We start from the raw sequence: 6,361 nt of genomic DNA on the forward strand, positions 1-6,361 counted from the left end.
ATGTAGCACCTGTGTAGAACCATATAGACGGTTTCAGCAGTAACAACATAAACAAGAGGCGCTCATGGTCAAAACGTAACTTCCGGTAAACTCTGCTAAGAATAAATAACAACAAAGGACGTTAAATGTAGTTTATTTATATAACAAGCAAAATAAACAACACATAGATTACTTAGGAAACCAAAACATTTGTTTTTTTCGACGTGGTATTTTTTCAGTTCAGTTTAGCAACTAGTCAGAGCATTAAAAAAACTGAAACCGGAAGTAAAGTTCGGCCCAGACTAGGGATCGACCAATATGGATTTTTCAGTGCCGATGCCGTTTTTTGTTTCATCAGCCTTAGCCGATGATCGGTACAGGTTGCCGATTTTCTTAAGCCGATAGTTGTAGCCGATACTGCTTTTGCTCACTCAGTTTACATAATAAAAATGACACAATGATGATGCCAAATGTTACAAGTCTCAATTTAAAAAAGTAACATTTATTGAACTTTTGAAAAAAACGATATTTAACAAATAGTAAAAACAGGTGAGGGTGCTATGGAACCATGAACTGCACTTTCCACAATGATGACGAACTATCAGCAAAGGATATTGATTTCTAGCACTTTACTACTACAAATAAATATAGGGGTCCTACCCTGAAGAAGGCTGTTTTGTGCCGCTACGCGTGGGTTGTTTTCCATACCCCATGTATTTTTAAACTTTCAAATATGAAGAAGCCAGTTTAATAAAGGTTTTTAAAAAAAATTCATTGAAGAAGAGTGCCTTGGATTCATCTTTTTGATATATTTATTTGGAATTCCCTATCCCAAAGAGCACCTTCTAATATTTGCTTTTTGAACTCCCTGAGCACCCTGGACATTCTTTTTCCCCCAAATATAGGGGTGGTTTCCCGGACAGGAATTATCTTAAACTAGGACTAGATCTTAGTTTAATTAGGAAATATAACTAGTTATAACAAAAATGCCTTACTAAAAACATTACTTGTGTCCATTTTGAGGCAAAACACAGGGCACTGATGTATTTTAACTAATAAGATATGTTAAAAAGAGATGTTATTAGTTTGGACAGTTCTTACATTTATTTTACTCTAGGACTAGTCTAATCCCTGTCCGGGAAACCGCCCCATAAAGATGAAAAATAAAAACCCGCTTTGTTCAGCTATAATCAGCTTTTAGGCCTAGCTTTCGATGTTGTCATGGTAAAGTTGTTTTTTATAGTCACATGACCTGCAATCGCTTGCGACTTCAAGCACTCTGTAACTAATGCCCGAAAAAAATCTGCAAACACGGCAGCCACATATCGGCCAATGCCGATACACATAAAACTCGCAAATATAGGCCCGATATATCGAAAACAACTTGCTCTGACGTATCTTAAAATATATCAGTGCGAGTGTTGTGTCTCAACATGCATACCAGTAGTGTTTATTTATAAATTATACTTTTAAAAATGACTTAAATAGCCTAATTTAACTAAGGCCTAGTCCTGGCTTTATCTAATCCCTGTCTGGAAAACCACCCAATATTGACTATAGTTATTAATGTTTTGTTGGTCCTCTCTTGTTTCGTCTACTACAGTCATTCTGCTGGGCCTTTACTCTGTAAAACTTGGCCAAGCCCTGTACATCCATACAAAATGTGTAATACATCTTTATTAATATGCTTGTATGAGGAGTGAAGATGTCAGTTTTACAAAATTGGAAATCACTTTTGGCCACTTCTGTCTGTGTATTTGTGTATTGTACCCTGTATTGTTATATAGGCTACTATTGCTGTGGAAATGAGGAAGTGTCTACTGATAAACAGGCTGAATCTGAAAGTTACAATAAAACTAGACTATCGTTTCTGGACAAGAAATCAGACTTGGCTTATTAAAAAGGCTCTGAGCTTGGGCTCAGAATGAAAATAAGTAAAGAAGCGTGTTGACAAGAAGCAGGGTGCATAAAAAATAATGAGATTCTGATATAGTTACGATAGTACTTGAGATGTAAAAATTTAAATTAAAACAATTCGCAAGTGACGAAATCTGATCTGGCTGATCATTGCAAAATCAAAGAAAAATGCATTCGGTGATTCAAACAACAATGAAAAACATAGCAGATGTGTTTTTCATTTATGAAATCTTGTATGTGTTTTCTTAATGAACTATTTTACCTAATTCCTCACAAACAACATAATCTGTTTGGTCTCATAACACAATCGGCTATTACAGTACACGACCTTAGCACAGATAGACTGCAATGCAGCTTCATGTTAGACTTTGTTTACACGAATACTGAGCTAATAATTCATTTTAAAATTGACGTTTCATAACATTACTCCGAAGCTGAGCTACACACTGGATGGAATATAGATTTAAAAAAACATCTGGGAAAAAGCTGGTCCAAAACAAGTCTGTATTACGGCGATGATCTTTACAGTGTGTTCCTAATAGGGAGTCTGCTTAAATGAGAGAACCATCCTGAAGACAGATTTGCACATCGCACAGCACGATCATTGGGTTAACAGTAGACGAACAGGCTTTTTGGTCGATTTCATTCAAGCTCCATACAAACACCATGAGCCTATTTATCATTAGAAGCACATCTTACATTTTTCTCCAAATGCACAAAAACAATTTTGGGCAGTTGACTGATGCCTCCAGCATTGGTGGCTAATGTGCCTTTTGAGATTGTGGTTTGAGGTTTACACATTGCACAGCCACGCACCGCTACATCTGCTACAAGCACCCCCTACCCCAAATCCCACTCTGATCCGGGTCACGGCACAACTGTAAACGGTTCTCCTCGACCTTCTCTGATTTAGGAAACATGCTGGCATGCGTCTCATGTTAACAAGAAGGCCAAAAGTCTATTTGTCATCTCCAAATTTTGAATGCACAAAAATGAGGACTTTTGTTGCTTTGATCCTATTAAATAATTGTTTCCCAGACTTTCCATTGTTTGAAACAAGTCAGACATGAGATGCATACCAGCCTTTTGGCATGCAATGCAATAAGTCTTAGTTAGAGTTTTCCATGCTTGGTGCAATTTCACACAGTGATTCATTCCCAGCTGGCTCACCCTTCAAGAACCAAACTCATATCACCATAATTTTGTTTGAGAGAGACAAATGTTTTTGGCATGTTCGTCGAAAAATATTCCCTGTATAATATTTAGGTTGTACGTGAGTGAGCAATAGATAAAACTTTAGGTTTGCACTTGGCACAAACCTGCAATATGACATAATTTGTCTAGCAAATGTTGTGAGCACAGCTTAATGTCAAGCTTAATACTTCAGTCACATGAAGTTGCTGACCCCATTAAAATTTCAATTTCAAACCCATTTATAAGTTCACAGTCTGCGGTCGAAAATGACATCATGAAGGTCTGCCCTGAAATATATTTATAAATGCTTTAAACACAGTCTTTTAAAGTCAGCTAATGATAATCTATGATAACCAGATAATATTTAATGTTATCGATATTAATAACTTGCCAAATTGGCCTATTTTGCCATTTTGTCTCACTTTATTTATTTAATGAATCTGTAAGACAATATGGCCATTACAGCATTGCATGCCCTCTGCATTATTACCCTATGAAAAGTAAACTTTGGATCAACAAAATTACTTCAGTTGATAACATCTAAAAATGTAAGTTTTTTTCAACCTAAATTTAAGTTGAAATGTTTAAATATTTTAGGTATTACTAATTGAAGCCCTCTCTAAAGGTAAAAATGTTGTCACGGGGGCGGTATCTTTTAAAAAGGTCCTAATATGTACCATTTTAGTACAGATATGTACCTTTGAGGAACCAATATGTATACCCAATGTGTACATTTAACACTGTAAAAAAATCAGCATGAAGTTAAAACAACTTGTTTTTGCAAGTCACTTCAATGTACTATTTTAAGTTTTGACTTGTGAATAGTTGACATAACTTATATAAAGTAACCGTTTAACTTAGTTTTTTAAGTTAAAGTAGCATTAAAATATATGTTGATTTGACAAAAATGCTGCATTTTTTACAGTGTAAGTATCAATATGCACCTTAGAGGTACAAAAGTGTACTTTTTGAAAAGCTATCACCCCAGTGACAACTTTTGCACTTTCATGTACCTTTTTTCTGAGAGTGCGTATTAAAAAATTGTACCTTTAATTTATTACTTAAAGGGATAGTTCAACCAAAAATGAAATAATGTCATTAATGACTCACCCGCATGTCGTTCCAAACTTGTAAGACCTCCGTTCATCTTCGGAAACGCAGTTTAAGAGGTTTTATATTTAGAGCTTGCTGACCCTTCATTGAAATTCTATGTACGGTTTACTGTCCATGTCGAGAAAGGTAATAAAACATCATCAAAGTAGTCCATGTTTACTGGGTCAGTTAGAATGTGTTGAAGCGTCGAAAATACATTTTGGTCCAAAAATAACAAAAATTATGACTTTATTTGCATTGTATTCTCTTCCGCATCTGTTGTGAAGCACATGCGCGAGACTAAAGTCACGTGACTGCAGTGACACGGCTAATGTACGACGCGGCTGACGTGTTATCTGGTGCGCCCCAGCTGTTTTTTTTTGTTTTTGTGCGCCGGGCTTCGTTTGCAGTCTGAGGGAGATGCACGCTGTAAGCACGTTGCAAACATGTCTGAGGATAACACGTCATCCGCGTCACTGCAGTCACGTGACTTTAGTCTTGCGCATGTGCTTTACAACAGACGTGGAAGAGAAGACAATGCGGAATAAAGTCATAATTTTTTTTATTTTTGGACCAAAATGTATTTCCAATGCTTCAACACATTCTAACTGATTCACTGATGTCACATGGGCTACTTTGATGATGTTTTTATTACCTTTCTGGACATAGACAAAATACTGTACCTAGAATTTCAATGAAGGGTCAACAAGCTCTCGGACTAATTAAAAAAGGGTCAACAAGCTCTCTGACTAAATAAAAACATCTTAAACTGTGTTTCGAAGATGAACAGAGATCTTACGAGTTTGGATTGACATGAGGGTAGGTAATTAATGACGTTATTTTCATTTTTGGGTGAACTATCCCTTTAAGTGAGAACATCTAATGCCTAGCGTACACCAAAGGATTTTCACAGTCCCAAACTAAAGACCGGCAGTCTTTAGGAATCTAACTGGAGTCTCGGCGCGCTCCCGTCGTCTCGATCGTTAACTGTGAGGTGATAATCTGCAGTGGGCGACCCGATTTATGCCAGTCTTTCTTTAGTCTTTCATATCAAACATGTTTGATATTATCGCAAGTCCCAGCGTAGTCTCGTGACGTAAAACAATTAACAACCAATAAATTCGTTCTCCGAAAACCGGAAACAGTAAGCCATCAGTCACAACAAAGAAACATGTAGACGGATGTGGAAACAGAACGAGCGCCAAGTAGGCAAAAATGGACCGTGGATGAGAGGAGCGCCTTGTCGAGCGGTGGGCAGAGCAGCCGTGTCTTTTTGATGTAAACTGCCGTTCATACCACGACAGAGTGGAAAAAGAAAAGAAGTGGAGCGATATTGCCGAAAAGCGTGAGCAACGCGTAAGCGGCGCGTGTTTTTTCGGTGCCCATGTTAACAAGCACGTACACCGCACGCGTGCGGTCATAAATGTGACGCCAAGTGTGTTTCAAACAGTCATGACTTTGAGCAATTCAAAAGAAAGCAATTAAATATTTAAAAACACCAGAAGACTGCGCTGTCATTCACTCTCTGCCCAGCAAATGAGTCCTCATATACCTTAATAGTCTTCAGAGAAACAGATAACGTACATCTATAAATCTAAATCTTATGCTTAAACTGTTGAAGGGAAACACGATCGACTGCTTCATGCTGTCAATCACTGAGTTAATTTTTTATTTTATCGTAAAACTTAATAGAAACATATTTTATAATGTGCCATGGGCTTGTTATGTCTGTAATTGTGTATTGTGTCTATATATGTCATTACACGAACCAGAACAGCACGAAAACAATGTGGGTTAAACAAATCACAGTTAAATAAATTACACTGACCGTCAAAAACCATCTTGAAGAGGTTTTGCTCATTAATGCATATAAAATAAAGTAATGTGAACTTGAGATTTTTATACTGTTATTAAACTGCACAGTATGCGCTGCAAACGCTGTAGAAACCGGCATACTAATTTTTGATATTGACATTACTGTACAAGAGCACGAATTGTCAGAATCCTGCCGGATCCTGTTGGTATTTTAGTCTAGTTTAGCATGGCAGGGTTCTGACAGTACATATGTTCTATGTGGGAAGTGTGTGGTTGTAGTATTGGTTTATTTCGACCACGCATTTCCCGGGTCTCGTCACTTTTTCCCCGATCCCTTACTCGTGATTATTTTCAGCTGTATGTA

The sequence above is a fragment of the Paramisgurnus dabryanus genome, chromosome 24 (genome assembly GCF_030506205.2).
Source record: "Paramisgurnus dabryanus chromosome 24, PD_genome_1.1, whole genome shotgun sequence".
In the NCBI taxonomy this organism is placed as follows: Eukaryota; Metazoa; Chordata; class Actinopteri; order Cypriniformes; family Cobitidae; genus Paramisgurnus; species Paramisgurnus dabryanus.